The 13,990-nt window shown below is 35.5% G+C and overlaps 1 protein-coding gene across 1 annotated transcript in view; it reads left to right on the top strand.

Annotated features, from left to right (window-relative positions):
• The window catches only part of LOC143246571 (uncharacterized), a 52,823-nt gene that overhangs the window by 19,103 nt on the left and 19,730 nt on the right, over positions 1-13,990 (top strand). The window contains exon 3 of the mRNA XM_076493507.1: positions 8,808-9,026. The gene's annotated coding sequence lies outside the window, so the exon portion shown is untranslated. The remainder of the gene's footprint in view (positions 1-8,807; positions 9,027-13,990) is intronic.

Raw genomic sequence — 13,990 nt, 5'->3', positions numbered from 1 at the left:
ACAGTCTTAACTAGCCATTAACGAACTGTTCCTTACACAATACAGTCTTCACTAGCCGTTAACGAACTGTTCCTTATACAGTACAGTCTTTACTAACCATTAAAGGAACTGTTCCTTATACAATACAGTCTTTACTAACCATTAAAGGAACTGTTCCTTATACAATATAGTCTTTACTAACCATTAAAGGAACTGTTCCTTATACAATATAGTCTTTACTAACCATTAAAGGAACTGTTCCTTATACAATACAGTCTTTACTAACCATTAAAGGAACTGTTCCTTATACAATATAGTCTTAACTAGTCATTAACGAATTTTTCCTTACTCAGTACAATCTTAACTAGCCATTAACGAACTGTTCCTTATACAATACAGTCTTAACATTATACAGCACAGTCTTAACTAGCCATTAACGAACTGTTCCTTATACAATACAGTCTTCACTAGCCGTTAACGAACTGTTCCTTATACAATACAGTCTTTACTAACCATTAAAGGAACTGTTCCTTATACAATACAGTCTTTACTAACCATTAAAGGAACTTTTCCTTATACAATACAGTCTTTACTAACCATTAAAGGAACTGTTCCTTATACAATATAGTCTTTACTAACCATTAAAGGAACTTTTCCTTATACAATACAGTCTTTACTAACCATTAAAGGAACTGTTCTTTATACAATACAGTCTTTACTAACCATTAAAGGAACTGTTCCTTATACAATACAGTCTTTACTAACCATTAAAGGAACTGTTCCTTATACAATACAGTCTTTACTAGCCATTAACTACTCTGGCGGCAATACATTTAAAAAAAGGTAATTCTTATAGATACAACTCGCAATATGTTTGTGTGTGTGTGTTGTTTTTTCAGTGCAAACGTGTTTGTTCTTTTGTGACCATAACAAAACATTAATTGTATATATCATTACTCCTGTTTCTTTGGTTTGATTTCTTCAAAGCTCTTTATTACCTTATACTAATAATTCCTAGAAACTAGGCACATTTTCGACGTGAAACAAAACGGATATTTGCTTTTTTTTTCTTCAGATAGCTTTTGTTTCGCTATAATCTAGAAATAAGACACCGGACATTTCTCAAGAAGAATATTTGATGAATATAGAACAGTTAATGGATGCCTGAATTCTATGTTCTCTTAGTATATATCGGGTCACTTCATCCAGTGAAGACAGGCAAACTCATTAATATGTTCGATATTATTTTTATATTAACTATTTAAAGTCTAGCCATTATTAGTTTATTCCTTTCCTAGATTAATAAAGATATGTATTTCTATGTTTATTCAACATATGTTTGAGTGTTCGATATTCACTTAAAACATTTCTAGTTATCTTTTCTTATAATGAATTAAAAGTTAAAAATAGATTTGTTGTAATCAACCATTATAATTACAGTTGCAACTTTCTCAGTGTTTTAAGTACATAAGTACAGGTTTGTGACATGTACTACATAACTGAAGTTATTTCGGTAAGTTTTTGACATTCTTTTTATCTCTTGAACACCAATATTGAAAATTATATCAAATTTATTTCCTGGAGTAAAAAAAAAAAATCCGCTCTTAATAATCAATGGAGTGAAAACTGAGAAATTCATCGCTTGAGACGAGGTTATTGATTTCCTCAAATATCTACCAAATAAATAAAAACAAATCCCAAGAGGTTTTGGTTTTTTTTTCTTCAGGAATGGTTCTAACTTTCCAGGAAAATGCTTCTTGACGTAAGTGGAATATTTTATGGTTTAATTCAACAGATTAGTTAGACTTGGCAAAGGAAAGAAAAATAATTAGGAAGGAATAAATTCGTAAAGGTTAAAATACGGTATTATCAATAATTTCCGATGAAAGCAAGCTTTCTATATATAGTAGAACAATAATTAACCTAGCAATTAATATAGGTGACCTGATGCAAAGATGTAATTTGGAGTATACAACGTAAAACGAACAGCTTATAATGATTCAAATGTATTCATTAACCAATTGTCTTCTTACACTGCTACCGGTATTTTAGGTCGTGATGTCAGTAATATTTCATGGATTTCTGTGACCTCACGGGATGTGGCTTAGCTGTAAATCCATATAGTAAGCTATCTAAACAAAAATAATTATGATAATAAAATACATCTGTACGAATTAAATGCAAAATACCATATTTAATTAAATGTACTGAAATTTTAACGAATACTATTAACGAAATTAGCATTAAAGAAATAAGTAAATATAACTTACTTCCAAGACACATAGAAATTAATGGTTTGCTCAATGCACTGTAACTGATACCATGTTTCAATATAAGTCAGTATATATCAACTACCTCTATGTAAGTGAGGAAAACAAATGTTAATTACCTTAACTAATAAATATTTTACAAAGTTATTTAATGTACCTTGTAAAATAGGTATTTTTCATATTATTAAAAGTGAAAGTAAATAATTAAACTGGTACAGTTTTAAAACAATCAGTGACTAAAAAATTCTACAACAGTTCCGATCACATTTTATCATAATAAACAGAAAAAATAAACATACACTTTTTCTACAAATGACATCTCAAAGAACACCAGAATTTATCCTAATATTGTATTGATCCGTTATTTATTAGCAATTATTGAAGTTTTATTATTGCCACTAACCACGTTTCGTGTGAAAAGTATTTCAAAACTTGATGCTTACTTCAATCCACTCGTCGTTATAAGATTAAAGACTTGTGACAAAACCATGCATTAAAGTAATTAGTTTTGTTTTCCTCAATTCTTCTTGATGTTATATATTCAGTGAAATTCACACTTGTTCAGTTTCAAGTTATTTTTAATTACGTTGAAAATTATCGCTCGAAAGTTTGTTTGCTTGTTCTTAAGAGCAAAATTGAAGGATTAGCTCTCTGCGCTCTACAAGCCGCAGGGATCGAGCCACACATTTTTGCGTTATTAGACCATTGCATACTTAAATAAGCAAACAAATCACGTTCAATTAACATTGCGGAAATGCCTTAATATTGATTCGCTAAATCGTTATTACCGATTAACAGCTACTCGCCGAGCATCTTCGAGTGAGCAAATCAGAATGAATACGGTTTCGACATAACACTATAGCTGCACACGACAAAGATATGTGATCACGTTATAAATCATAATATGATGGTACTTTTGTTTATATGATAATGGAAAAACTTTTTATTGCGCAATGTGGAGCCCCCAACTTCGCGAAATTATTATCCTGTGTGCATATAGATTTGCAACAGGGGTCACGATTTTTCCATTTTTGTCTCCGTTTTCTTTCATGAAAGAACTTTATTTTTCTCCATTCTCAGAGTGCTGATATGACGTCATGAATACGTCACGTGCAGATCTAATGAAGAGGCGCCACGGGTAATTGGCTAGTACTTCTTAACAAAAGTTTATGATTATGAACTCAGCTAGGCGAATTTCTCTCATAAGAATAAATTTATGTCCTATATGGCCTGCTATAGAACAGTTACGTTTTGAATTTTGCATCTTTTGGTGATAAAATGAGCAGTTGATAACTAAGCATTAATAACATCATCATATCAAGTCGTTGAGCTAGAGCTACAGAGATGTGGTTCTATTTCGCATTAACATCAGTTCCGTAATAGCACAAAAACCTGTGAAATAAATATGCTTTTAAAATTAACCTGTAAGTGTAAATGGAATGAAAAGTGCATTGCAAACAACCATTAGAAGTAAATTAGATTTAGTCACGAATTCTTTGCATTGAATTTTCTTAAAATTTGGAAAAAGTCAAGAGAAAATCTTGCCTGGTAATAATAGTGAAATAATTTGTTTGTCAGTCAATTACGAACTTATGGAAAATGAAAAACTTAAATTACATCTTCTATCAAAAAACTAAAGTAGAATACCTTAGATTTTTAATCATTAATACACTCACTGAATTATTTTTGACATCGAAACTCATGTCAAGAAATTCATGAACTTCTACAATAAATATTTCCTGCCTATGAAAGCATAACTATTTTTACCCCATGGTATACAGATTTGCAGAGTAGACGTACTTAAGAATTCATAGACCCATACACGTAAAATGTCTTATAGCAGTGTTTTCCAAATTTTAAGGGCCCGTTATGGCCAGGTGGTTGGGGCGCTCGACTCAGGGTCGCGGGTTCGAATCTCCGTCGCTCCAAACATGCTCGCCTTTTCAGCCATGGAGGCATTATAATGTGACGGTCACTCCCACTGTTTGTCGGTAAAAAGTAGCCCAAAAGTTGACGGTGGGTGGTGATGACTAGCGGTCTTCCCTATAATCTTACACTGCTAAATTAGGGACGACTAGCGCAAATAACCCTCGTGTAGCTTTGCGCGAAATTGAAAAACAAACAAACTAACTAAATTTTAAATAGCGCCGCCCCCTAACTCAGAGAAGTGTCCGTTGCGCTCCTTTCGCATAAAAATAATGTTCGTAGGTGACAACAACAAAATCAATATTTCTCATACATGTATTTAACACTTCTTTAATGAAAACAATGCTTGAAAGGAGTAACAAAATACGTGAGCGAATAACAATAATAGTAAAAACCTTCGTGAACAAAGTAGCAGATTTGCTAAGTTACCCTTGTCTCCAACTCTTCCGTTTCTTCCGTCGTAATTTTTTATCTCTTCCGCCAAGAAGCTGCACCCCACCCCAAGCCACCAATAACCCTCTCGATAAGAATATGCCTCATAGTATAGAAAACTCTATCTTACGGTATTATACACTGGTACAGTTCAAAGTCATTTAACAATTCATAAACTCTCGCATATCAAATTGCCTCCTGGTAGCACCGCGATATGTCTGCAAACTTACAACGCTAGAAATTCCGTTTCGATTCCCGTGGTGAAGAGAGCAAAGATAGCCTATTGTGTAGCTTTGTGATTAATTACAAACAAACAAACATATAAAATAAAACACTGACACTGAACGGAATGCTTATGGTGGTCATGGACTTTTTGTTTCTTGTGTTGAAACAGGTAGTGTCTTTAAACTGGATATTATAGAACAATAATCAGATTAAATAAATCGTAAAAGATAACAATGCAGTATAAAACCAATGTTAACATACAAAGATCTCACTGAGCTGTCACGGAACTCTTTATAGTCATCTTTGTCTGTCAGTATTTGGAGTTCCGTCACGCGAAAACAGAACTAAGGAGATACAGTCGTTCACACCTAAGCGAGTTGGAATAAAACTAACTTCCTGTTGGCTTTTCTTTGTGATAAGACAGTTGAAGTCAAATGATGTCATTCGTAGTCTGTCAAACTAAAAAGCAAAGTTATATTGTTTTAATAAAGTCGCAGCCTAAAGATGACCACTGAATACCTTGTCCAACATTCCCCATCTGGTAAGGATGCTATTCTGAACATGTAAGTGTGTCAAAGTTATGAAAATCATGTTTCTGGCAAAAAATAATTAAAAACATGTCTAACTGTGTTAATGGCATCAGTATTTGTATCTATTTAAAAAAGATTTTACAAAATAGCACTGATTGAACCTCATGATGATAAAAAGTGGAATAATTAATGTCTGAATAAACAGAAACATATCTCTAACTCTACAAGATTATAGTTCGCATTGTTCGAGTAGCTATAATAATTTGATAACAAATTAATATGGGTTTGTTAGTCCTTTAGCTAGGAGTAAACGCCATAGTACCAGATTGTTGATGAAATTCTGTAACTTGAACATCATTCAACGACGTACAATTGTTGTGGCATGTATGTGGGCATACAACGCTTGAAACCGGATTTCGATATCCATGGTGTGCAGAGCATTGTGTAGCTTTGTGCTTAACCAGAAATAAACATAGGTAATAAAGCCAGTGCAATACACTTTTAGACAAACTATGATTACTTTTTGATATGTATATATACATATAGTATTGTTTGGTTTCTTTATTTTACTTTACGTTTCTGTTGCAATTACAGCCCGTTGTTGAATATTATGGAAACTCACACATCACACAAGTACTTGAATTTTATCAGTTTTATTGAGTGTGTGTGTATGTGTTTTTCTTATAGCAAAGCCACATTGGACTATCCGCTGAGTCCACCAGGGGAATCGAACCCTTATTTTAGCGTTGTAAATTCGTAGACTTACCGTTGGACTGTTTTATTGTGTGTATGTGTGCGTGTGTTTTCTTATAGCAAAGCCACATTGGCCTATCTGCTGAGTCACCGAGGGGAATTGAACCCCTGATTTTGGCGTTGTAAATCCGCAGACATACCGCTGTACTAGGTGGGGGCGTGTTTTGAATTTCGCGCTACAATAGTGCTATCTGCGCTATCCGTCCCTAATTTATCAGTTTGTCAGTGAAAGACAAGAGGAAAAGCAGCTAGTCATCATCATCCACCGCCAACTCTTGGGTTACTCTTTTACCAACGAAAAATTAGATTGACCGTCACATTATAACACCCCACAGCTCAAAGAGCGAACATGTTTGGTGTGACGGGGATTCGAAACCGCGACCCTTGGATTACAAGTCGAGTGCCTTAACCTCCTGACAATGCCGGACCCGTTATTATTTCTCATAAAAAAAAATGTTGACAACGATAAGATAAAGCACTCGACAACTGAACACCAATCTCTACGAATCTTCCACTAGTTTGTTCGTTTGTTTGTTTTTGAATTTCGCGCAAAGCAACTCAAGGGCTATCTGCGCTAGCCTAATTTAGCAATGTAAGACTAGAGGCAGCTCGTCACCACCACCCGCCGCCAACTCTTGGGCTATTCTTTTACCAACGAATAGTGGGATTGACCGTCACATCATAACGCCCCCACGGCTGAAAGGGTGAGCATGTTTGGTGCGACCGGGATTCGAACCCGCGACCCTCGGATTACTTCTACTAGTCCTGGTGTAAGATTTGGTTGATGATAATTCAGTAAAATTCTAAATGGTTCAAGTTCCTCAGTGGGTTAGCAATGAGTTTACGGACGTGTAACGCTAAAATCCGGGGTGCCATTCCCCAAGGCGAACAAAGTATAGATGGTCCATAGTGTAGCTCTGCCCTAAGAACATCAATCTAGATGTTTTGTTGGTATCTTTTTCTTTTGATATATTCAATAGAAGGCATATGAAAATACGATTATTCTAATACCAATTTTGATTTATATCTATGTTAGCTGTTTACAGGCACTTTTATCACTGTTGTATCTGTTGTGAGATGATGCTCGATTTATTTTCTCTGCACGATATTGCTTTACTAACAGTGGTCAGAAATGTGGACAAATCTACAAATCAGTCTAAAGGGAAAAATTAAAGTTAATTTGTACAACTGAATTTTGATTCACCTTGAATTTAATATTTAAATTACACCTTAAAATTAAGGTGAGTGTATGATTTTTCATTGTGTAGATGATTTAGTACTAAACTACCCACTGAAAAACTGATATTATTTAACTTACAATTTTGGCAAGTAACCAACAGATGAAATTGTTTTTATGAATTTACAAATAGCTATAGAATGCTGATCTGTAACAAAATCAATAGTTTTAGGTGAGAAAAAGCGAAATGTCATATTTCAAAAAATAAATTACGAATATAGAAAATCATGAGTGTTTATAGAAACCTTGTGATCAATATTAATAAATCTAGCCCCAGTTTCTGTAATTTCTTTCTTTTTGTTTGATTTTTTGAATTTCGCACAAAGCTACTCGAGGGCTATCTACGCTAGCCGTTCCTAATTTAGCAGTGTAAGACTAGAGAGAAGGCAGCTAGTCATCACCACCCACCGCCAACTCTTGGGCTACTCTTATACCAATGAATAGTGGGATTGACCGTCACATTATAACGTCCCCACGGCTGAAAGGGCGAGCATGTTTAAGCGCGACGGAGATGCGAACCCGCGACCCTCAGATTACGAGTGGTACGCCTTAACACGCTTGGCCATGACGGGCCCATTTCTTTCTGTCTGAATAGCCAACTTCCAAGATTTCGCATGTTTCCTCCACCAGGTGCATCTAAATCCTAAAAATAAAAAAAAAAAGGTTTCTGTAAATTAAAGTTATACATAGATTTATTTAAATGAACATTATTCATCGCCCATGACAAAAAGCCCTGGTTATTGAGGAATGTGGTATTATCTTGATGGAGAGAAAATGAATCAGAGTCCATTTATCAAAAAATTATAATAAACGTTACTTATATGAATAGATAATTCAACCGATAAACAAAATATTCCAAAGTTTCAATTGGGAGCGTCAATAATAATTCTCTGTTTTTCAGCAGATGTAAAAAAAACAAAAAAACAGTGTTTTCAACAGGAATATCTGTAAAACTATACAACCCTGCGGTTCTGTTTACCGTTAGTTGTTCGCAGATTAGCGTTGTTTTACGCCCCAGTAATTTTACTTCCTCGGGTTTTCAGAGTAAATGTACTCTCACAAAATATCCCCCCCCCCAAATAGAGAAGAATAATAAAATGTTTCATGTGACTGTATTTCAATGTTTGTTTGTTTTTTCAAGCATGCAATTAAATACGAGTTGATTGTGGGTCGCGGTGTTTTGTTCTCCTATTGGTCCAAAAACTAAAAGGGGTGTTATCTAACAACCGCCCTCCCGTGGAATTGTGAATAACGGAATTTAGCACTGTGGTGTCAGTAAACATACTAAACACACTCTGCTAATAATAAGAAGCAAGGTCTTTCCTCCAAATGTACATTAAAGTAATACACGAACTGTAGCTGAAGTCCAGATTTAATACATGTTTTTGCCTTTTTTTCAAACTAAAGTCGAGATTAAATGTATGGATTATTGTTGTTTTTTGTTTGTTTTTTCAGTTAAAGTCCAGAGTTTTTCGAGTTAAGGTCAACATTAAGTTCAGAAGTTTCTTCTCTATGGCTCGACTTCTTACAGATTGACCACCTTGGACAGAATTTAGGAGCTGTCTCTGGAGTAATTGTGGCTTGATCATCTCCACACACTTAACAACTGGAGGACTTTTGGTTAAAGACTATTGGAAGTTCTGGATATTTATCAGTTAAAGCTTGTTATTTCAGGTGAGAAAAATTTAAAGCATTCAAGGAAATTCACTAGAAATTCATTTATTTTTTTAATATTCTTGTAGTTTATGTCATTTATCTTCCTTCATTCGTGGCACTAGTGCATTCAGTTATACAGTTCAGCGCAATGGTAAAACATTGTGTACTTCTTTAATTACATAGTTTTAACACAGAAATGAGATTTATTTTCGACAAGTTATTAACGATAGCAGTAATCTAACACTTCTTGAGAATAAAAATATGATTTTTGTTAGTTTCCCATGGTTGCCTGTTTCACACTTTTCGCGCATGTAACGTTGTAACGGAAATCTACATAGAACTGTTCCTAATCTGGACCGTTAACAACACCCACTGCCAACTTTTCGGGAAATCTTGCTTGACCGGATAATTGGATTTTACTGTTCCTCTTATAACGCAGCCACGACTCTAAATTGCGGAGCGCGTTCCTGCGTCAACGTGACGCACACCAAGAACTGTCATGTTGATATTTTCAATAAACTCACCAGTAAGCTACAAGTGCCCCTCCTACGGCTGTCATGGTTACCAGCGACACACGCAATAACAACAAACGTCATTAGAGATTAGATCAGGAGTTACTGAACTTTCTCAACTCACCATCCATCTGAGTGGCCAGCCAAGTTACTAGGATAATTATGGGTGAGGGTTAGTGGTATAATATATTTCAGTAAAGTGCTCTTCCATTCTGTTGTTTTGTTTTGACTGTTTAAAAACATTTTAGAATTCCTTAAGATAAGAAATACGGTCATGTCTCACTGTGAGATGTCCTGCGCCCCCTCAGTTTGAAATTTGCTACTTTAGCCATTAAAATGCACAACTGATCGTAAATAATGTTTTTAATTTAAGGATTAAAAGGTGCTGATAGCATCCTATTACAGGTATCTGCATTCATTTAAGAATATGCAGATTTTGAAAGCTTCGTCTCAACGCTGTTTAAACTCGTATTCTTAAAAAGAAAACTCAACTGAAAGACCAGAATATTATTTGTTGTTTACAACATAACTAGGCTGAGTGATAATTGTATCAGCTGGCAATCGTAGCAGTACGTAACTTTAGTTGTTACTATACGACGTTTTGGTTTTAATGACGTTCTCTGAGTAAATATGCAAAAATCTTTGTCGGGTCTGATCCACAAGAATTGGAATTAGTTATACAACTCTTTTTAATTTACAATATAATAGTCTTACGGCGAAAGATTTAGCAATGTAAACTCTACTGCGTGCCCATTGACAAGATGCACGGTTGTCAGATAGCGCACGCCAGACCTGGCGACTTGGACTGTAACTACGTAATAGAGTTCCAAAAGCATTTTGATATTAAGTACTTCAACCCTCTATAGTGTTTGGTTGGATGGTTTGTTTTTGAATTTCGCACAAAGCTACTCGCGGGCTATCTGCGCTAGCCGTCTCTAATTTAGCAATGTAAGACTAGAGGGAAGGTCATCACCACCCACCGCCAACTCTTGGGACACTCTTTTACCAACGAATAGTGGGATTGACCGTCACATTATAACACCCCCATGGCTGAAAGGGATTCGACCCCGCGACCATCAGATTACGAGTCGAACGCCTTAACCCACCTGGCCAAGCCGGGCCTCTAGTGTTTGGAATAAACCTACAATAAAGCATAGAAGTTTCTTGTTATAGTCTCATATAAACCAAGAGCACTATTAAGCGGCAAATTAGAATGAATGATAAGGAATACAAGAAATGTGAGAAGTGATGTTTAAAAAACAAAGAAACGAAAAAGGTTAAAAATTGATGGAACACTTTAATGGAACACTCACCAATCAATGGATGAAAATAACAAGACAGAGTGATCCATAAACTATTAAGTTGAAATAATCTGTTTACATTGTGTTACAATTAATAATACCCGTTAGCTTGAGTGTTTTCAGAAAGGCTGGAAAAAACCATACTGCAGAAAACTTGTAGCTTTAGCTTAGGATTGCTTAGTGATTGATGTAAGAAAGAGAGGCGTGATTTTGGCTTAGGTTTACATATGGTGATTGGTGTAAGAAGAAGAGGCGTGGCTTTAAGTTATTTTTATATGATACAAGTGGTAAAAAGAACGATATTTTCGAATTTATTTTATGATGTAACAAGATCTGAGCACTTTGTGCTGGTTGAAATAACACATAAAATTGCTTGTGTCCTATCATACGTTTGTGTCAAAACGTTGGTCAGATGACTGGAAATATATAATTTTGACTCTTTTGTTAGTCTGAAACTACGCGCAATTTTGATTTAGATATGCTTTTAAATTCTATATATCATGACAAAAAAAGACATGATTGTTTGAGTGTTATTTAACTTGAACAATATACGAAACGGTGGAAGACGACACCTATTTTAACTTACTCCTGCTCTTTGTGAAAAGAGCATGCCAGGTGGCTTTAAAATACATGTGAATTACAAACTTTAGGTTCTCCAGAATGTAACAAATGACTTCAAAATCACTTCTTGGCTATTTCGGTTATTTAGCTCTTTGTTAGTATTAAACTCCAAGCTATACAGTGGACTACCCGTTCTTTTCTCACTAACGGTACCGACACTCCGACACAGACCAGAAAGCACACCATTTTAACTTATTTTAATGTTTAAATTTTTCCCCATCTTTATTCTGTGTGCATTGCAAAACTGAGTTTTCTCTGATGAAGAGAAACCCACTTAAGTAAAAATGCTTTCTAGAAACAGTTGGTAGGGGTATTGTTTGGTTGTTTGTTTCGAACTCAGCACAAAGCTACACAATGGACTACCTGAGCTGTGCCCTCCACAGATATCGAAACCCGGTTTTTAGCCGTATGAGTCCGAAGACATTCCACCGCGCCACTGTATTAGAACTTAATTTTAAAACAATCAGTTCAAACTCTCTTTGTTAACCTGAAGATGATCTATGAATATCGAAACGTTGTTCTGTACTTTATTTTAATAAACGTTTTAATACCCATACCAGGCATCTCTAGGATACATAGTTGGGTTTTGTTAATATATGTACTTCAAGATTATTTCATGTTGGTCGTCTATTGGCACATTATTGTTCCTGATTTTCTACGACTTAATTATTTTTGTGACAGTTTTCTTTTTACAAGAACTTCTCAATGTGAAGATATTACAAATGAAAAACGTTTGACAAATATGAGTTTGTTTTGACCACTTAATAACAGTCGAATTTTTTTATACACACGTGTTAAAGTTGTGAGAGTTATAGAAAAAAAAGTCCCCTGATGGATTAACACTAAGCTTGAAGGCTTAGAACGCTAAAATTAGGGGTTTGATTCCATGCGGTGGACGGAGCTCACGTGTTTATTATGTGGCTCATAGCTTAATAACAAATAAGCAAAGAATACGAACATGTATACATTTGAGGGGAGCTAAGGGTTACTGTTAAAGATGAGAGATTCACAGAGTGCTCGGACACTTATAGATAAGTACAAGGGGACACTGGTGTGGTAAAACATTGTATACTCAGACAAAAATATAACCATTTTGTTACTGATTTGAACCTGTTCACCTTTGTTTAACAGAACATTTCTAACAGCTCTCATTAAAAAGTAGTTACATGAATCTTTCGTAAGCTGAGGTATGCGGGTTCAAATCCCGTCATACCAAACATGCTCTCCATTTCAACCGTGGGGGCGTTATATGGTGACGGTCAATCTCACTATTCGTTGGTAAAAGAGTAGCTCAAGAGTTGGCGGTGGGTGGTGATGTATTTTTCTTATAGCAAAGCCACATCGGGCTATCTGCTGAGCCCACCGAGGGGAAGCGAACCCCTGATTTTAGCGTTGTAAATCCGTGGACATACCGCTGTACTAGCGGGGGAGGGGGCGTGGATGGTGATGACTAGCTGCCTTCCCTCTAATCTTACACTGCTAAATTAGGAACGGCTAGCGCAGATAGCCTTCGAGTAGCTTTGTGCGAAATTCAAAACAAACCAAACATAAATTTTTATGTACAAAACGTTTGGTGTTGCTAACGTCCCCGTGTGACTCAGCGGTAAGTTGTTTGGTTGACTTGTTGAGCGCAAAGCTACACAAAGAACTACATGTACTGTTCACATCACGAGTATTTTCGACAGTATAAATCCTAAGAATTATCGCTGAGCTAACGGTGGAGGATGTATTCTCAGCGGTAAGTGTAAATGTCTGGAATCCTAGAATCTGGGGCTCGATCTCAGCGGTAGGCGCAGTACAAATAGTCCACTACACGTTCGGGCCTTTAAGCACATCAACCAAACAATATAAGGATGTTAATGAAGTTGAAGGTATTTAAAATAAATAATATTTCTCATTCTAAATTGAAAAACGCATTCAGTGACCACATCTGTTACTTTTACCACTCCTCCATGACACAGCGACATGTCTGCGTACTTACAACGCTGAAACCAGGGTTTCAATACCTGTGATAGGCAGAGTACAGATAGCCCATTGTGTAGCTTTGTGCTTAACTTCAAAACAACAATTGTTACTTTTGTGCTTTCGCAGTGGGAAATCTGGCATGGCAGAGCCACACAAGTCATTGAACTAACTATCAGCACGCACGAACGATCCTAATGTTGTTGTTTTTTTAATTTTGTTCAAAATGTTATATCTTCATAGTTGTATCGTGTGAAATCAGGTGTTTTTTATCCTCATCTAAATATTCTGATACACGTATTTGGAGTAAGAACAAACTGCTATTCGGAGCGTGAAAGTTCTGTTTAATGAATCTGGCTCAATTAGCCCTAAGTTACAGTCAAACGTTTTCGTGATTGGTTATTTAAAAAATAAAAAATGTGTTTCTGTAGAGATTCATAAAATTCTTCATTTTAGATTAACTGGCTTGGGAAAATGTTTTCTTTGTTTATTTGTTTTAGCTGTTATTCCATCTTTGTGCCTCTTCTTGTATCACTTCCATTTTGTTGTTTGTTTAGAATTAATCACAAAGCTGCACAATGGGCTA

This window comes from Tachypleus tridentatus, chromosome 3 (genome assembly GCF_004210375.1).
Source record: "Tachypleus tridentatus isolate NWPU-2018 chromosome 3, ASM421037v1, whole genome shotgun sequence".
Classification (NCBI taxonomy): Eukaryota; Metazoa; Arthropoda; class Merostomata; order Xiphosura; family Limulidae; genus Tachypleus; species Tachypleus tridentatus.
This window is presented reverse-complemented; position numbering and strand designations above follow the sequence as displayed.